The 19983-nt window shown below is 44.1% G+C and overlaps 1 protein-coding gene across 1 annotated transcript in view; it reads left to right on the top strand.

Moving 5' to 3' along the window:
• Positions 1-4339: 4339 nt before the first annotated feature.
• LOC136676492 (PDZ domain-containing protein 2-like) overlaps positions 4340-19983 on the top strand; it is a 124604-nt gene continuing 108960 nt past the window's right edge. Inside the window, exon 1 of the mRNA XM_066653564.1 lies at positions 4340-4636. The gene's annotated coding sequence lies outside the window, so the exon portion shown is untranslated. The remainder of the gene's footprint in view (positions 4637-19983) is intronic.

Raw genomic sequence — 19983 nt, 5'->3', positions numbered from 1 at the left:
GAGAGGCAAAGATTACCAGAAAGCCAAGAGAAATCTGATCTTACACTGCGTCCCAACGTGTGTAGACACTATTTATGAGCAGTGAATATGGCGAATAGAGACCCCCCTCCCTATTTATTTTAGTAGAGTGCTGTACATTTTAATTACACTAGGGGGTGCCCCAGGAGCAAAAAAAAAAAAAGAAAAATTAGTAGTGTTCTTGTAATAGATCGATGTTGGTGCTGTATGTCTGCATTACATCATCATCATCATCATTGACAAGTCTCTCGGGCCAGTCAGCGCTCTGCAAGGTTTACACGCCATGTTTAGTCCCTATTTGGCTCACTTGGAACCAGTAGTGAGCAGGTACCACAACCAAATTTACCCAATGGAAAGGCAAAAAAGGGCTCAGTAGAGCCGAGTAGAAACCATGAAGTGGAAATTGCCATATGTAACTTATAGAGGAAGTTACACCCCTCTCCTTATTGATTGTAGGTCTGCGCTGTAAATGTGAATTACACTCTGGAACTGTAGGGGGAGCCCACAAACAAAAATATTAAATTTTATTTTTTGCTTTAATGACAAACATGGGCTAGGGGGCGGTATAAAAATTCTTAGCATATGTCTATGGAGCAAACCTGCACCGAGAGAGTGATAGAGCTCCATCTAGCACCTCTGGGAAAGTCCTAACCTCACTAATGTTTGTGTCTGAATGCAATCAAATCTTCACAGCAGTGTTCCAGTGTTACGTGAATAGGGGCTGTCAGTGTAGCCTATTAATACCCTGTTAATACATTTGGTTTCAGAAGAAATGTCCACAGATTGATGACCATGACAGATGCCTACCCAATCAGAGGCTGTGGCCAGATGGAGAGGTTCTGTACCAGGCCCAGTTAAGGTCCTCTGCAGATTACAGAACATCACCTGGTTCCTGGCTCCGGAGATTTCTCAGAATCCCTCATAAGAACAGGAGGAGTTCTTTCAATTTTTATTCCCGCGCTGTTCTGACAGGTCGAACATGACCCGCTCGACATCTGCTCAGCAGATGGCTCACAGATACACGTCTGCATCCAAGTGAAATGGAAACACAAAGAAGTGTGAAGTTTACCTCTGCGCTAAGCCAAAGGATGAGCACAGTGTTCACAGATGACTCACACTTCTATTTATTGCATGAATGAAAAATAAGCAGAAAAATGATAGCAGAACTGCCGTTCATATACAGAGCAGCCCAAGCATTAATATGACCCCTGTGTTTCTACAATCCATTTCTCAGCTCCACTAATGCGCTTTGCAGTTCTACAATTACACACTCTCGTCCATCTGTTACTCCACAAGGGTTTTTTTTTTAGCTCACTTTCAACCTCACCTTAAATTTTCAGGGACCCAGAAGACCACTACAGAGCAGGTCATTGTGGATCATTGTGCAGTGGATCATTTTCTGCACCGTGAGGACGAGCTACTGTCTCTGACTTTACATCTACAAGGTGGACACACGGACTACAGTCTGTAACATTAGAACTACATAGTGCTTCTGAAGAGTCAGTGGAGCTGATGGACTGTTTTAATGTTATGGCTAATCTGAAACCCACGCAGACAGAGAGAACACACCACACTCCTCACAGACAGTCACCCAGAGGAAACCCACGCAGACACAGGGAGGACACACCACACTCCTCACAGACAGTCACCTGGAGGAATCCCACACAGACACAGGAAGAACACACCACACTCCTCACAGACAGTCACCCGAAGGAAACCCACGCAGACACAGGGAGGACACACCACACTCCTCACAGACAGTCACCCGGAGGAAACCCACACAGACACAGGAAGAACACACCACACTCCTCACAGACAGTCACCCGAAGGAATCCCACACAGACACAGGAAGAACACACCACACTCCTCACAGACAGTCACCCGGAGGAAACCCACACAGACACAGGGAGGACACACCACACTCCTCACAGACAGTCACCTGGAGGAAACCCACGCAGACACAGGGAAAACACACCACACTCCTCACAGACAGTCACCCAGAGGAAACCCACGCAGACACAGGGAGGACACACCACACTCCTCACAGACAGTCACCTGGAGGAAACCCACGCGGACACAGGGAAAACACACCACACTCCTCACAGACAGTCACCCGAAGGAATCCCACACAGACACAGGAAGAACACACCACACTCCTCACAGACAGTCACCCGGAGGAAACCCACACAGACACAGGGAGGACACACCACACTCCTCACAGACAGTCACCTGGAGGAAACCCACGCAGACACAGGGAGGACACACCACACTCCTCACAGACAGTCACCCGGAGGAAACCCACGCAGACACAGAGAGAACACACCACGCTCCTCACAGACAGTCACCCGGAGCGGGACTCAAACCCACAACCTCCAGGTCCCTGGAGCTGTGTGACTGTACCACTAACCTGCAGCACCACCGTGCCGCCAAGATACTGACCCTTTAACTTTTATTATTTATTATTAGAAGACATGTGGGATTTAGACAATCAATGAATGACTGAATGAATGAAAGAATACGGGACCCTTATCAGTGAGAGAAGACTCTCGGAATGACTTCTAATTCTTTCTCATCTGGTAACATACTGTATTATCCTTTTTTAGAGATAAATGAGTCTCAGTGAAAAACTTTAAGTCTCATATAGATATAGATAGTGATAGTATCCGTATAAAGCCTCAGCCCTGCACTGACAAAAGATGTACAAGCACCTAGGACCCTGTCTAATCCGTGTGGTCTGTGATTGGCTGCGAAATGTTCCCTGAGGGTTTTTCAAGACTAAGCCATGTGCAGACATTTGTGGATGGTTTTGGAATTTTATCACTGGTATTAAACTTCTAATATTAACTTCTAATACTGCAGTAGCCAATGGAACCAGTTCCAGTGATTCCCTATCACATCTACAGTGAATATTCTGAGCTTGAACATATCAAGTTCATGAATGGCGGGTGTTCTGTGTTTTCAAATGTACCTTTCACTCAGCTCCATCATGTCCAGGCAGATCGAGATGCAGGGGATTCCCAGGGAAATGCTTTTCCAATGTTTAATGTGTACAAGAGTGAAACATGTCAAGGACTGTATTCTCCATCACAATTAAAGCCTTGTGCTTGTGTTCATTTTATTTACCCACACACTATCCGTTGAAATGTATGGAGAAACCCCTCATAATTATCTACTTTATGGTTCACTGACTGTAGACACAGATGTTCAGGTGTGCACACACTGTTTGAATCATCTTTGTAATAAAGCAAAAGTTGAAATGGGAAGCTCTGGAGCAGTTACACATGAGCCTAAGGTCATAGCACCAAGTGCCTCATGTGGGACAGAGGGGTATTACCACCACCCAGCAGTGGGCTGCGGTTCAATGGCGCAGTGTTCAGTGGAGTGATAGAACTCGATTAAAAATACCTGTCATTCAGAACTAATCGTCCAACATCAGCTCCTGACTAAACTCATGTTTATGTGGCTGAGTGCAATCAAATATTCACAGAACTGTTACGAAATATAATCAGCCCTTTCCAAAAGGCCAGAGGTGGTAGCTGCACAAGGTCACATTTCAGAAGGAACACGCCTCACGTGTACTACATCTTAGATATGAGATGCAAAGTGCTACTACATTTTAAATATAAGATACACAGTGTAAAATAAGCAGGTGTTAACTATGAAAAAGTAAGTGTTAATGATACAATACTATGTTAAATATGAGATACTGATAATACAAGATACTAAATGTTAAATATAATATCAAATATTAAATATGATTTACGAAAACAGTGTTATTATGACATGCTAAGTCTGATTTTGTTACTATTAAATATGAGATAATAAGTGTTAATGAGAACCCATGTCTTAAATATGAATTATAAAGTGATAATGAGATCCTATATCTTAAATATGGTATACTAGGTTTTATTATGAGATACTCAGTGTTAAATATGAATTTAAAAGTTATAATGAGATACTAAGTGCTAATATGAGAAGCCCCGTTTGAAAAAAAAGGTGTTAATATGAGATACTAATTTAATTTAGATCCTGCTATGATTTAGCATGTGTTAGTATGAGATACTACGTCTTAAATATGAGATACTAAGTGTTATTAGGAGAGGATAAATCATATATACATGTCTTTGTTGAGACGTCACTAAATGGCTGTTTACTGTCATTTCACGGGCTTATGTCGAGTTTACATCCAGGCTCGCTTCTGATTGGAACAGGGCAGTGACGTCATTGGAGCAGACGAGCTCCTCCCTCCACTGGCCACCAAATGGCACACACTGTGTGTAAACGTGTGTGTGTGTGTGAGAGAGAGTGAGCTGGAGCTCCGCTTCTGCATCCTCTCACTGAAGAGAGAAGTTGGGCTCTTTGTGGAAGAGTAGGGTATGTTTACAGAGAGAAGACCGGAGAAGAGAAAGAGACTCTGCGGGAATGGAGAGAAGAGTCTGAGAAGAGAAATGACTGCCCTGTGACTTAAAGGAACTTTCAGAAAAAAAGAAAAACACGGCGTTTGGCTCAAAACCCCTTCGCCCTCACTTCTGTGAGTGGATTAACGGCGTTCCTCGGAGACCACCTCTGTCTCGGTTTGTTTGGGCTCAGTGGACACTACGTGGACAGAAACACACAGGTGAGTCTTCGGTCGCTTCTCTCTCAGCTCTGAGCGGATTTCAACTTTAACCTTTGGCTTTTGTGTTTGAAATAAAGCAAAGACTCTCTGATTGGAACTGTTACTTTTGACTGTGCCGCTGCCTTTGTGTTTTCCTCCACACTCCACTCACTCAGGTCTGGTAGAAACAGCTTACTGATCCACAAAACTACAGAGAACCAGGCATAAATAGGAGGCAACAGCAAGCTGGTGCTCCTTATTAAGTCACTCATACGCTATATTAATTCGTTCGTACGCGTTACTAATTCGTTCCCACGTCTTAATTTTTTATTATGACGGGATGTGCCCAGGCTTTGTACTTTCTCTTCTGAGCAGTTAAACATATGTTTACTTCTCGTCACTTCCATGAAAAAGCTATCTATCAACAATTCTGTTCTTGTAAAAAATAGCTTGAAAAATTCATATTTATTAGTATTTAAAGCAACACTACATTTTACTCCACGGCTCTGAAGTGTGATTCACTTTTACAGCACTGTTCTAAAATCAAGGGGCAGGGCCGGGCTGATTCCTACCCTCCTCCAAAAATTACATAGTGCAGTTTCGGCAGTGCTGAGCTCAAAGTAGCAGCCACAGAGGCTCTGTTCTCCTTATTATAGCTCAGTGAAGCATCACAATGATTTTGAAGCTGTTGTTTTAAAGTAAAAAAACGACTTAGTGTTGCTTTAACTTACATTTCAAGCTAAAAGCATTGGTCTTTATGGATGACTCAGCACAGTGACTGATCATTTCTGTGCCAGCCAGGTTTTCTGACGTCATAAACCCAAGGCACCAATCCCTTCAATCCAGACAAAGGCCATCAATTCCTTACAGAAATGTTCCAACACGTGGTGTAAAGTTTTCCTGGTAGTTTAGAAGGACCCTCTGTCGTTTAAAACCCTGGATTTCACAAGAGGTGTTGAAGGAACATGCTGTATTCAAGTTTAATGCAGATGTGATTCGTATGACAGTAATAAGGGGATACTAGCAACAGCCCTCTGTCACATCTCTATAATGGTTTGTAGGAGGAGATGATGAACATCTTGCTACTTGGAGAGTTAGCTTTTTGGCCTCTGTGTTCTCTCTCTGTCTCTGTCTGTCTCGTGTATATAAACCCTGTAAACTGTACAAGATTTGTAGCTCTGTAGCCAGGTTTTTACAGCGTATGGAGAGCTACAGGCCAAACCTCTTACGTCCAAACCAGAATCTTACAGTAAACAGACTTCTGTAAACTTTATTTTATCTTGACAGTCTCATTCTCCATTTAAATATTTGCAAACAGCTTTCCAACATTCCCAATGCGTCCGGCCACACTCTAAGGCAGAAGGTTTGTAGACGTCCCTTAAATTGAACGAATTCAGGCATCCCACCACGGCACAGCTTGTTTTAGATTATCTCCATAGAAAAGCATTCACCAGTCAGATGGGATACTCTGGGGTGATGGCACGTGGGTCGCGTGCTCCGTGCCAAATGTCATCTAGAGCGGTGTAAAGCCACCTATCACTGAGCTCTGGGGTCGTGAAGGTGGTGTTCTTTGAATTGATGAAGGTTCACCTAATACCTTTGGGATGAGTCGGAGTGGTGTGCTACACTAATGGGGCTCATCCCCTGCATGGTACCTACTCAGCTCTACTGGCTTCTTGAATCCTGGTACTTTTTCCAGTACCACAGCTCCCTACTGAAATGAGAGGAACAGCAGGCTACGAAAACCATAGCAACGGCAGACGTACCATTTAGAGTTTTTCCTTTCTTGTTGTTGGGCAGCCATGGCCTGGTGGTTAAAGAACTAGGCGTGTAGCCGGAAGGTGGCCAGTTCGATTCCCAGAGCCGGCAGGTCATGACTGAAGTGCCCTTGAGCAAAGCACTTAACCCCCAACTGCTCCCCGGGCGCCGTGGCCACTGCTCTAGGCATGTGTGTGATCACTGCCCCCTAGTGTTCATTGGTGTGTGTTTAAATGTGTTTCACTGCACAAATTGGGTTAAATGCATATAACACACTCTGTGTGTGAGTGCAGTGGCCAATAAAGTGATTCAAATTCACTGTCCAAGGGGTGTTTGAACCTCTTCAAAAGACCACGGCATGCGTGCGTCAGATACAAACAAATGTGATGGCTAATGTCGTCATGACTGACAGGTCTCTCTGGCCAATCAGCACTCTGCAAGGTTAACACCTCAGTTTACTCCCTACTCAGCTCGCTTGGCACTGCAAGCTGGGCAGGTACTTAAAAATGTACCCAGTTCAAGGCGTCAGGTACAAAATGCAAAAAAGCTGAGTAGAGCTGAGCTGAGTAGGGGTCATGCAGAGGAAAAGCACCATAATGCTCCAGAGCTGACCAAATCCAACCTTCAAAGACTTCTCAGGTCTGTGAAATTAGCAGGAGGAACAACAGTTAACGGGGCTTTAATTCTGTAAATACTGGAAAGAAAATCCACAAAACAAACAAAAAAAGCGTTATTTTGAGTAACATAGTTAATTCATTCATTCATTATCTGTAACCCTTATCCAATTCAGGGTCACGGTGGGTCCAGAGCCTACCTGGAATCATTGGGCACAAGGAACACACCACACTCCTCACAGACAGTCACCCGGAGGAAACCCACGCAGACACAGGAAGAACACACCACACTCCTCACAGACAGTCACCCGGAGGAAACCCACACAGACACAGGGAGAACACACCACACTCCTCACAGACAGTCAGCCGGAGGAAACCCACACAAACACAGGGAGAACACACCACACTCCTCACAGACAGTCACCCGGAGGAAACCCATGCAGACACAGAGAGAACACACCACACTCCTCACAGACAGCCACCTGGAGGAAACCCACGCAGACACAGGGAGAACACACCACACTCCTCACAGACAGTCACCCGGGGTGGGACTCGAACCCACAACCTCCAGGTCCCTGGAGCTGTGACTGCGACACTAACCTGCTGTGCCACTGTGCCGCCCCGAGTGACATTATTATATTTCAAAATTCAAACATTCTCTTGCTCTTTTGTCATGTTCTGGTAGCTGTAGTGTAGTATTAAAAGGACAGTTGTTGTTTCATTCAGCCAGAAATAACCTCAATATTAAGTAGCCTGATAATAGCAAGTGAGACGAATTTATTGATCACTGCTTTGGTTCTGAGCTCCATCAGGAAAAAGCAGTGGGAGGGGGAAATATTTGGGTAAAACCATTTTTAGTAACTGATTGGACAGAAATGATCATGAATCAGGTGAATGGGAATCAACTTTCAGTTACTAAATGTAACTGTAGCCTCAGAAGTCACAGGAGCTCAGACCCTGTGATCAGACACGGCTGCATGGGTCAGTTTCTCTGTAGGAGCTTTGCACTTCTGTACTCAGTGTCTCAATGCTATTCTTTCTTCCCATATTTACCTCAGCACCTTGTTTACACAGTGATTGTGTTTTTTGGAAATTCTGAATACCATCACTATGCACTTTCCTAAGTAACTTTTTCCTGCTCTGCGTAAATAAATTAATGACCACGCTGTCACGCCCACGCTCACGGCCAGTCACTTTCCAGCTGCTTGGAGAAAGACGCAGATGGTAGGTTTACTGTAGAAAGAAACTGCAGGATAATTGTAAACGTCTGAAAAACAACAGGACTCTTCTTTTGGCGTTTTCTGCCTCAGTGACTAGTTTTTTTTGCTTGTTACATGCTTCATCACAGCTCTCCTGTAACCACCTGTGAGAAGAGAAAAACTAATGTTTTTAAAAGTACATGAAATGTTTAGAGGTGGCACATTGGGGCGACAGGAAATGACACGGTCACTCGTCTTCAGAGTCCTAGGCTCCTGAGTTTAATCTAAACCTCAGGCCTGTGAAGAATTTAGTGTGTTCTCTCTGCGCCCTCTCACAGTGTGTGTGTGTGTGTGTGTGTGTGCCATCACATGTACAGAGTGTGTTCCAGCCTTGTGCCCAATGATTGCAGGTACGCCCTGGACCCACCGTGACCCTGATCAGGACAAAGAGTTTATGGAAACCGAATCAACGAATGAAATGTTCATAACAAGGATATAAAGAATAAAGAGTCATGTCCGAAGAGGAGCTCCCTCTATAAAAGAGTCTTTGACACCACTGGACAATCCTGAAAATGCCACAATGCATTTTATATAGCGTTTATTTCCAAAAATGCATTTGCTGGCGGAAATCGGAGATGAGTCAGCGTGCTGTGGACCCAGACGCATGGTCTAGAATTAATCTTGTTTCCAGATCTGTTAAAAAAAGAAAGAGGATGCTTCCGTGGTGGAAAAACCAGAGGTGGAGGCTTCAAGAAATTCACCCACAGTGAAGATTTGACTGAAGCTTTTCTGTCACCTGTTGTTTTCAGACTTGAAGGGCTTCCACTCGTTGTTTAAAAGTTGTAGACACCACCTTTAATGAGTTTAAATTGCTGCTTAAAGCTGCACTCAGTGTGGACCGTGTATGTGCTCGCTCCAGAAAAGCGTGAGATGTAACTGGTTACTCTGGAGCTGCTGATCGAGGGCCTTGCTTAATGTGAAGCTGTGAAACATGGGAACTGAAGGTTTCCTACCCTCCTCTAAAAGTTACACAGTGCAGTTTCTGCAGTGCTGAGCCCAGATTAGTAAATACAGAAGCTCTGTTCTTCCTGTTACAGCTCGGTGGAGCATCACAATGATTTTGAAGCTGTAATATTAAGGTTAAAAAACGACCTAGTGTTCCTTTAAGCAAGGTCACATTTTATTTTGACGTGTGTTTGGCTCTTTGACCTACACAGTAATGACCAGACTTCCAGCAAACGGATGTTTCTGTGAAAAACCCAGCTGATGTTATGAATAGACGTCTCGCCTGGTGCCCTGCTCTGCATGTGGTGAGCACTGCAATCATATCACATTATCCATTATCATTATCCCAGTCTTCCCACACACTCCCCGCTTGAGAAGTATATGTTCTCAAGGGGAAGTCCAACACATCTCAGCGTTATTTGTTTTCTTTCAGGATCTTTTGTAAGAATTGTTCTATTTCTGTAAGAATTGTGTCCCATGTGGCGGAGCAGAGCATCATTTCAAAACAATGGAGGCCATTGTTTTCATTACGGCTTAAGAGGAAATCCCCATCGGGAGGCTGTTTTTATGATTTATAAATAAAAGTGCACCTTTTTTTTATGATGATCACTGGTCTCATTGGATTGAGCCTGGGTCATCACTCCTGAGAACACAGCCCCGCGTTCCACAGCACAACATTGGGTGGTCCTGATGGTGACATGGTGACTCGACTGGCCGATAGGTCTGTGCTTCTCTACGACTCTGAACTCTATCTCTTACTACTCATATTTCTTTTAATATCCTCATTAATGCAGAGAGTAACGTAAGCGCAGTCCTGAAATCAAGGGGAGGGAGCAGGATGTGGTTACCTACCATCATTCAAAAGTTACATAGTGCAGTTTCTGGAGTGCTCAGCCTGGATTAGTAATGGTAGAGGCGCTCTTCTCCTTACTACAGCTCATGTAAGCTTTACAATGATTTTTAAAGATTAAAAATTCCACATATTGCTGCTTTAACTGTGTTTTATCCCTGTAACCGCCGTAAAGGGTCTTTTTTGTGGCACGTGTTTTAACATGCCGTTTACTAAAAGAAGTTATTTTTGCTGTTGTGCCACAATGAAGACACTGGATCCTGCTCTTTTATTTTGTTAGAATGTAACACAACCACTGTGCTCTGAGCTGTTTCTAATGTGTGTGTTGGAAGAGAGCAGTGGGAGCCATGAGATCTCTGCGGCTAACAGACGGGCTAATGGAAATGTTGCAAATTAGAATCCGGATCACTATTTGGCATCTACCCCATGGGCTCCAAGGCAGGGACTGCAACAAAGTACGTAGAGCAACAGTTTTGTTGGAACCTGTTAGAAAAGACCCCCCAAACACACATCTACAACTGTAAATGTGAAGGAAAACAAAAGAACAGTTCCTAAATGACCAGCTTGTGCTGTTGTATAAGGAAATAGCTCCAGTTTGTTGGATAAGAACGATGTTACTGAATTATTGACAGTGATAAATCCACTCTGAAGAGGCTCGTTGTGTCTCTCATGGCTACAACTGTAGTTACGATTGATCACAATGTGATGGGATTAATAGGAATTATTATTGTAAAGAGTTTGGCAGCTTTAATATTTATAATTCTTTCTTGAAAACACCGTACTGCTCTGGGAAATGTATCATAAAACAACAAATAAAATTAAAATCAGGGCTTGCTCAGGGTTGGACAAAAGGGCCGTGATTTAGTGCCCCTTGTAGATTACTTTTATGACCACAGTGGCAGCTTCTGTGCATTGTGCCCCTAATGGGGGCATGATTACCATATGAGAGCCCAGGGTAAGTGCCCTGCTTTGTTTTCATTGAGGACTCTTCTGAATTAGGGCTTTTTTTTTCTCGTCTTTCCTCCAACAGTGGCTCACCTCTGACATGTGAGTCCCCCGCTCTTATACCCCCCCCTCCCCACAGCTGCCCCCCGCAGACCTTGATATTCAACTGGAAATGACCGCTCTTTGCTTTGCTCAGTCCTCACACAGGAAACCTCTCCTCAGGGAGTTTTAAGTCATCTATGCTCTTTTTTTATTACTTTATTTTAAACATCAATCTTTTCTGTTTCATTGAGGGTCTGAATGTGAAGAAATTGTCTCTTTAAATCAAGATCCACACACACACACACACACACACACACACACATATGCCACAAACCGTTTTCACAGTTTTTTAAACTGAGTTTGCTCAGTGGATCATTCCCCAGGGATGTATTCACACCACGCTGAGTGCCATATGCTCCATCTCCAGCAGACGCTGCACTGCTGATGTTGATAATTTAACTAATAATTCTGGGTTGGATTTTATTATTATTATTCATTTTGTAATTATGTTTAACAGTTGCATTACTGACGAGGTGCAGCAGGTTAGTGTCGCAGTCACACAGCTCTAGGGACCTGGAGGTTGTGGGTTTGTGTCTGCGTGGGTTTCCTCCGGGTGACTGTATGTGAGGAGTGTGGTGTGTTCTCCCTGTGTCTGCGTGGGTTTCCTCTGGGTGACTGTCTGTGAGGAGTGTGGTGTGTTCTCCATGTGTCTGCGTGGGTTTCCTCCGGGTGACTGTCTGTGAGGAGTGTGGTGTGTTCTCCCTGTGTCTGCGTGGGTTTCCTCCGGGTGACTGTCTGTGAGGAGTGTGGTGTGTTCTCCCTGTGTCTGCGTGGGTTTCCTCCGGGTGACTGTCTGTGAGGCGTGTGGTGTGTTCTCCCTGTGTCTGCGTGGGTTTCCTCCGGGTGACTGTCTGTGAGGAGTGTGGTGTGTTCTTCCTGTGTCTGCGTGGGTTTCCTCCGGGTGACTGTCTGTGAGGAGTGTGGTGTGTTATCCCTGTGTGCTCGTGGGTTTTCTCCGGGTGACTGTCTGTGAGGAGTGTGGTGTGTTTTCCCTGTGTCCGTGTGGGTTTCCTCTGGGTGATCCGGTTTCCTTCCACAGTCCAAAAACACTGTTGGTAGGCGGATTGGCGAAGATTGTTCATAGGTGTGAGTGTGTGTACCTAGCCACTGGAATGTATTGCGTTGTAGCGCCAGTCCCAAAGCCCAGATGAATATGGAGGGTTGGGTCAGGAAGGGCATCTGGTGTAAAAACTGTGCCAGATCAACGGTGCGGCTCGTGGTTGATCTACTGTGGCAACCCCTGATGGGAGGGAGCAGCCGAAAGTAGAAGAAGAAGTGGGTTAAGTATAGTTTGCGAAGTGCTAGGTGGCTGCAAGCTTTAATTTTCTGTTGGAATCACAAGCCTCATAACTTCAGTGCAAAATCAGACCTTTTTTTCCGATTTGTTTTTGCATCTTTGCGTTTCAACTGCTTTTGAATGGGCAGCAGCCTTGGCCTGTTTTTGTTGCCCTCCCAACTTTTGCGAATAGTGATCATGGAGACAGGCGTTGAACCTCCAAGTTGATTTACAGGTTAGTGTTCATGTTTTAAACCAATCAGTCCTACAATGTAAATATGGGCTGAGAAATTGAATGTAGAACTAAAGGGCTTGTGTTCACTGAACATTTGTTGTGCCAGTTTCCCATCATTTCCCTAAAAAAAAAGTTAGTAAAGCTCTGCATTACATAAAACTGGTGATGGTTTACACAGAAAGAAAGCACAGAGAAACCATGTGGAGTTTACTTGGAGTTTGAAATGACCCTCTTTGATGTACGCTCCATCCGTTTATCCGTCTGCTCTATTGCTTCAGCAATTAGCATCAAGGCCTATTCGCTAATTTGCCTGCTTTCATGAACCCATGAAGTGTTGTATAAGCGTCTAACTTTTGCCAGGCTCTTGCGTGAAGGACCATTATAACCTTACATTCCCATCCTCAGAAAGAGTAGTCTGGACAATGTGGTGCAGTGGTAGCACGCCTTGCTATGCAGCATTTAGGAATATCTGAAATGGGGGGCTTGAGTAATCTTAGGCCATATGGCCCCCCTAGAGGAGGGAGGGGCATGTAGGCCACTGTGGAGGGGGAAACAAAGGGCCAAACACACTCCCTGCTTCCAGGCGGACATGAGGATGCAACCCTTTCAGATTTCATGCCTGATACACTGATCTGATCTGCTGCTTAATCAGACTCCTGGATGGTCACTGGCTCACGGCTAGAAACGGAAAATCACATTGATCTGCAGTTTCAGTTAGTGTTTCAGTATAAGGTTGCTTTTAGGGTATTTATAGGTAGTTTGCTTCAGCAGCGCTTTTGACTTTTCTGCAAAGACTTTAGAACATTTCTGAAAGAATATACATCACTTAAAGCCGTTATATATGAGGTGTATGATTATGTTTTAAAGCTTTTTTGTGTGTGTAATGTAAATGTAATTCCGAATTCAGATATTCTCCATTATCTTTTGTCATTAAATGGTAACTACATAGTGTTGTCATTTTATTCAACAAAAAGTTACGTAGTTTGAAAACGGTGAGTGAAGAATGTATTGGGTGCTGCACTCGTTATGAGCTCAATCAGTAAAAAAAAAAGGCATGAGATGGATTAGATCTGTTCTTGAGGATAATATTGTATCCTAAAGTACGTATGAGTTTTGGTTCAAACGTTTGGTTTCGAAGTTGGCGAATCATGAAATTGACAATTGTCACGTTTTAATACTATGCCACAGTCGCCATAAAACACCCAAAAGTGCAGAACGATGTTTGACTTTTGAATTAAAACTATAGGGTGCACAAAAACACTATTAAAATGTAATCGATCACTTAATACAGTGGGGGTGATTAGTTCTTGATCACAAACAACTCTTCGTAATGTATCGAGAAGAGCTTCTCAACAACACAGTTTCACTACTCCATGGTCTAAAGCTGGCGAGTTCATGTCCCTCTAGCCAACACTCGGCATTCATCAGGGCAAACTTACGCTCAGCAACTGTGTTAAGTTGTGTTTAACATTGTCTTTTCTTATGATGATCATACAAACTTAGTACCTGAACTCAGTCATTTAAAAGGGGTGCCTAAGAACGTTCGGAGCTATAACGTAAAAATATTATGATGTTAAGTAGCATCAACACCAGCATTGGCATCTAAACATGTAAATTATGCTTTCTGCACTTATACATTAGCCCTGAATGCCAGTAATAACATGTTTCTGCTTTGAGTTGTAGCCACTGACACGGTACTGAGAAACAGTTCTGGCTTAGATACGGTGATCGTTTTTCAACAGTGAATATCTCATCACCGAGTCATGACCACCCACATCCGACACAGTGAACTCAAAAACTCTAGCTCTGGGCACGGACCACTGGCTTCATCGCTCTGATTCTAACACACATTTCTGATTTAACGCACCACTTCACATGTAGGGAAATCACTCTGTAGAAGCAACCACAAGGTTTCAGACACGAAGGAGGACTTTTGCATAGTGAACTGCTTCTTTAGATCGATGGAGAATCCTATGCTGTACATTATCAGGTACAGATTTGTTCACTAAAGATATAAAGAGAGTATAAAAGTCCCTTTAAAGATACAGCAGTGCTCTTAGCGTACGACTGTATTCCCTGAAGGTAGGTTAAATTCTGTTCTCTAGAAGAAAAGGAAGATATTTCTAACTTTTCATAATAAAACTGTTTTAAATTCATTCATTCATTATCTGTAACCCTTATCCAGTTCAGGGTTGCGGTGGGTCCAGAGCCTACCTGGAATCATTGAGCGCAAGGTGGGAACACACCCTGGAGGGGGCGCCAGTCCTTCACAGGGCAACACACACACTGTGACACATTGAGTCGCCAATCCACCTACCAACGTGTGTTTTTCGAGTGTCTGTTTTAAATAAAAAACAAAATGAAAGGCCTGGAGTAGAAATGAGATTTATGAATGTAATGAAACAATTAATACCTTATTTGGTTCATTTTGTGTTTCCAAATGAATGGCACTTTTCCACTGCATGATACTTAGTCTAGTACTTGACTCTACTCTTTTTTCTTTTTTATTACATTAGGCAAAATTGGTTCCTCGTCTCCTGTTCTCTCGTGGTTCCAAGAAAGCAGAGTAGGGAATAAATGTGAAGAGTAAACTGTTAGCGAGTTAGTGTTTGGTCTAGGAAAACAGTCATGTATCAAGTCCATAGAGGTGAGTAAAGTGGGTACTATCCAGTGGAGAAGTGCTATAAAGGTATGAATATGTGCCACTGAGGGTACCACTTCAGTGAGAGTGTATAGCACAGAAAAATGTCGTTCTGTTTTCACAATCTCTAGTATTGCATTGTTGATCTGAATCTGAACTACTTCACCATGCAGACTTACATACAGAGGAGATGCAATAGAACTGTGGTCTTTGTTAAAAGCACTGGAAGGACCCTTTGTTTTATGACGTACATTTTGCCTGCTTCTCAGTGCTGTTAAAAAAAAAAACCCAAATAATGAAAAACAAACCTTCCTTGGTTGATGTAGTGTGCACAGGCTAAATTTAAGCTTCGAAAAACAGGTAATTTCAAGTTTGTTTGAGATGTCACAACACAGCATGACTGCGTATTTACTCCTGTTCCGTCTACAGAGTTTTGGCCTGTCCCTGTACATGTTAAAATGTATAGAGACATGTTTTACCTGAAGGAGCTGTACCCAGACTTTATCCTGCCAGCCCCCTATTACAAAGTCTGGGCAATCTACTGGAGGTGCTGTTCTCCTGCGCACTCCAAGCTGGCACCGCCACGTGCCTGACCCACAGGGAACAGTTCCAGCTCTGACACAGAGCATCTCCGTCTGTCTGCTACATGTGTGAAAGGGTAACTCTCCCACTATGTAGAGTTCATACGTGAAAACGGCTTGGGAGAGCTAGCACAGGCTTCTGTCAGCTGATGTCTCAGATCTGTGCAGTTTGCAATACCCTCTGATGCCTTAAGCTGATCCGTGGCAGTTTGAAAAGAACTGTTGTGTTGGCGCTGTGTCACCCGCGCCCTCCTGAGGCTGGTGTCACTCTGTGGGGTCTGGGGAGATGGGGTGAAATTGGAGATGACGAACAACTGAGGAGGAAGTTCAGCAAAAACTCTGTAATACACACATTTGCTGCTTCTTTTCTTTGTGGTGGAAACGTCCACCTGCCCCCAGTGTCTGAGACCGAGGAATCCTGGTGGTCCCCACCCTGTGCCCAACTGTGGCAGGGATTAGAGCTCCATGCCCTAAACAGATTGCCCTCAGTCTGTGCCAGAGCCATCTGCAGTCCTAGTATTAACAGCTAGCTCTAGGGCTTTCCTCTGACCCAGCCCCGCTGCCCTCACTGCCCTCAGTGTAGTGACTTTAAAGTGATTTTTAGGTCAACAAAGCCCCTCTCACACGCCGTCCAGAGCTCTCTCCCCGGACCTGTTCAGTCTAACGATGCAGGGATCACTCCAATCTAATCAGAAGCTGCCAGTCCATGACCCAGTTTTTGATTCGTTATGAAACCACAGTTTGATGCTCTATTAAGTATTTTGTTAGAGATCCCTGTGATGGATCGTGTGAACTAGGTCACATTCGCACCAACTAGACTGTTTCCTGGTCTTCGTTTAAAGTCGCCAAACTGACCTAATGCGTAAGATAATGTGGACTTGTGCACATCCTGTATTTCCTCTGAAACTAAGCGTATTTGTAGCGAGTTTGTCCTACTTTTTGTGCAGAAACAACTGCTTATGTCCTAACAATGCTTTAGATGCCCCTCGCTGCCGTTGTATTCTTAGCTGAACCTATGTGTGCTTTTAGGTCCTTTACACCTTTATTTTCTACACAAAACATGGGAATTTCTTTTTAATTCATCCGAGAACTTACATTTACGTTTCAGCATAGCTGCTCGAGATGAGGGTAGGTACATGAGCTTTGCCTGACGTAAACAAGGACTACTGACGTGCAGACTGAACAATTAAATGTTTACAGAGAAGGGTATCGACCAATAACGGTAGCTCTACAGTCAGACCGTCCAATCAGGAGATTTTAGGCTACTTCCCCACGCCCCCTTCTCACTCAAGTGAACCAATCGGAGTAGGGGAGGGCGGGACTAGTTTGTGAACGAAACTTCTCGAAGTTCTATGTAAGCTCTAGAAAAACAAAATCCCCGACGTTTGTGAAATTCCGCCTGGACATTTTTTTAAGTCTAAAAAAGAGAACATGTCCGGGTAAAAGAGGACGTCTGGTCACCCTAAACACAGCAGCTGTCCACACTGTGAAATTTTCCTGAATAATGGTCCATTAGAAATGCTCCAAAATCTCTTTTTGTTTTGACTTCCACTGAGAGTTAAGTTTTTGTCCTTCTCCTGTGACATTGCTATTTTGGAGATACATGTTTTTGACACTCACTGTCCATTCTCTTAGCTCCACTGTCCACAGGAGCACTTTGTAGTTCTATAACTACAGACTGTAGTCCACCGGTTGCTCTGCATACTTTGTTTACTCTCAGGACCCCCACAGAGCAGGTGTGATGTGGTGGTGGATCATTCTCAGTGCTGCAGTGACACTGACATGGTGGTGGTGTGTTAGTGTGTGTTGTGCTGGTGTAGAGTGGATCAGACACAGCAGTGCTGCTGGAGTTTTTAAACCCTGTGTCCACTCTGTGAGACACTCCTGGACGTCTGATTAAAAAAACATGTATCTCCATTTTTCTTGATCTTTGGAAACCAGCTGATGTCCTTCACGCTGTGTGAAGAATTCGTGATAAATGAACCAATAGAAATGCTCCAAAATTACTTTGGAATCAAACCTTCTTTACGTTGAATTCCATTGAAAGTTACGTTTTTTTTTCCTTCTCCTGTAAAGTTACTGATTTGGGAGACAAATGTGTTTAATCGGACAGCGACGATATTTAATGAAGGCAGGGCTCCACTCCACCAGTATGTGGAGGTGCTTTCAGAACCCCCTGACTCCACCCGTATCGTCAACATATGCCTAGTGATGTGACCGAAGGACGTGGATCCTGAACAAAACAAAAACCCACCCTTGCATTCAGCCATTTACATCAAAGTCCTGGAGTTGTACTCTTGATCAAAAACCACAACTTGAATTCATCCCAAAGGTATTGGAACAAGGCCTATCATTACAGAAGACACAGTTCCATGGCTCCACAGCCCAAGGCTGGAGGGGCTTTTTAATAATGGAGGAGTCTACAAAGGCATTTATAGTGAACTTGAGCAGCTCCGTTAACAATGAAACCTATTACTTATGTAATTAGGACCTACATATGCCGGATCAAAAGGGAGATGAAATCAAGGCTCGAGCCAAGCCGTAATGACACGGTGTAGATGATGTAGTGGTGACAAGTTGACTCAAGGGCAGAGCCCCTTGTGGTGGTGGACGGGAGGCCTCCTCAGAGCTCGTCTCCCTGTGATTAGGAGGGGGAACCAGAAGTCTGCTTTAGAAAACTCAAAGTAAACTCTCGCTCCCACAGCTGGCGTCCAAGTTTATCATTTGTTCACCAGCCGCAGCGCCGATTTACATAGTACGCCTCTCCTGTCCAAAACTGCCAACAGCGAGGAGTACAAACAGCACGCAGAAAAAACAATCAGTCGCTCCTGAACCAATGGTTGTCCTCACAGGCGGAGTTTGGAGTTCAGGGGTGAGCATGCATCAGCTAGCAAGGAGCATAAACGACAAACAAGGAGAAGCTCTGGCTCCTGGGAAGGGTGATAATATTCATTCATTCATGTTACACTCACCTAATCACTCTCTCATTCACACACTCACCCAGTCAGGCACACAGACCTGTGGACAGTTTCACACACCCACTGAAACTCTTAAACCTGGGGACAACCGTTGTCTAATGAACTGCTGAGTAGCACTCATTGGCTCTTTCATTATTTATAAAAATATTTTCAATAAATGAACATGTGTCTTTGCTTAGAAAACTATCAGCAGTGAGGAGGAGGAGGAGGAGAATGGCACCAAGGACAGGGCAGTAGCTCCAGTAAATGGGAGGAATATTGGAAATCTTCAGTGGAAAAAGCAAAGTGATTGTGAAGGACCACCCTCTCAGTGTGACAGAGTGCTCTTGGATCGATCGCTGCTGGAGTCGTTTCCTCTTTGAAGCCCAGTGATGCATGAGTTTTATTTTTAACTTCCATTACCTCAGTGTTTGGACTGAAGCAATGGCAGGAGCAAAGGTGTACTTTCTCTTTCGCTCTCTCTGTCTCTCTCTCTTGCTCTCTCTCTCTGTCTGTCTCTCACTGGCTCTCTCTCTTAATCTCTCACTCTGTCTCTTACTCTCTCTCACTGGCTCTCTCTTTCTCTCTCTCTCTCTTTCTCTCTTGCTCTCTGTCTGTTTCTCTCTCTTACACTCTTTTTTCTTTCAAGCTGTCTGTCTTTCTCTCTTGCTCTCTCTGTCTCTCTCTCTTTTTTTTCTCTCTTGCTCTGTCTGTCTCTCGCTCTCTTCTCTCTCTCTCTTGCTATCTGTCTCTCTCTTGCTCTGTCTGTCTCTCTCTCTTTTCTCTCTTGCTATCTGTCTCTCTCTTGCTCTGTCTGTCTCTCTCTCTTTTCTCTCGCTATCTGTCTCTCTCTTTCTCTTTTTTCTCTCTCTCTCTCTTTCTCTTACTCTTTGTTCTCTCTCTCTTACACTCTTCTCTCTCTCTTTCTCTCTCTTGCTCTGTCTCTCTCTCACACACACAGTCTCTCTCTCTCGCCTTGTCTCTCTATCGCTCCCTTTCTCTCTCTCTCCTTCCTTTTTTCCCCCTGAAACATAATCCTTCTGCAGAAGGAACAGCCATATCACTGTTTTTTGTCAAGTACACAGAACAAAAGTTAATATCCTGAGCAGAGCGCCATGACTCAGGCCTCCGCTCACTGTCTCTCTCTCTCCTTCTTTTTATTGGTATTTTTTAGATGCAGGGCACTTCACTGAACTGGATTCTCA

Source organism: Hoplias malabaricus, chromosome X2, assembly GCF_029633855.1.
Source record: "Hoplias malabaricus isolate fHopMal1 chromosome X2, fHopMal1.hap1, whole genome shotgun sequence".
Lineage (NCBI taxonomy): Eukaryota > Metazoa > Chordata > Actinopteri > Characiformes > Erythrinidae > Hoplias > Hoplias malabaricus.
Note: the sequence above shows the minus strand (reverse complement) of the source record. Positions and strands in the feature narration are given on the sequence as shown.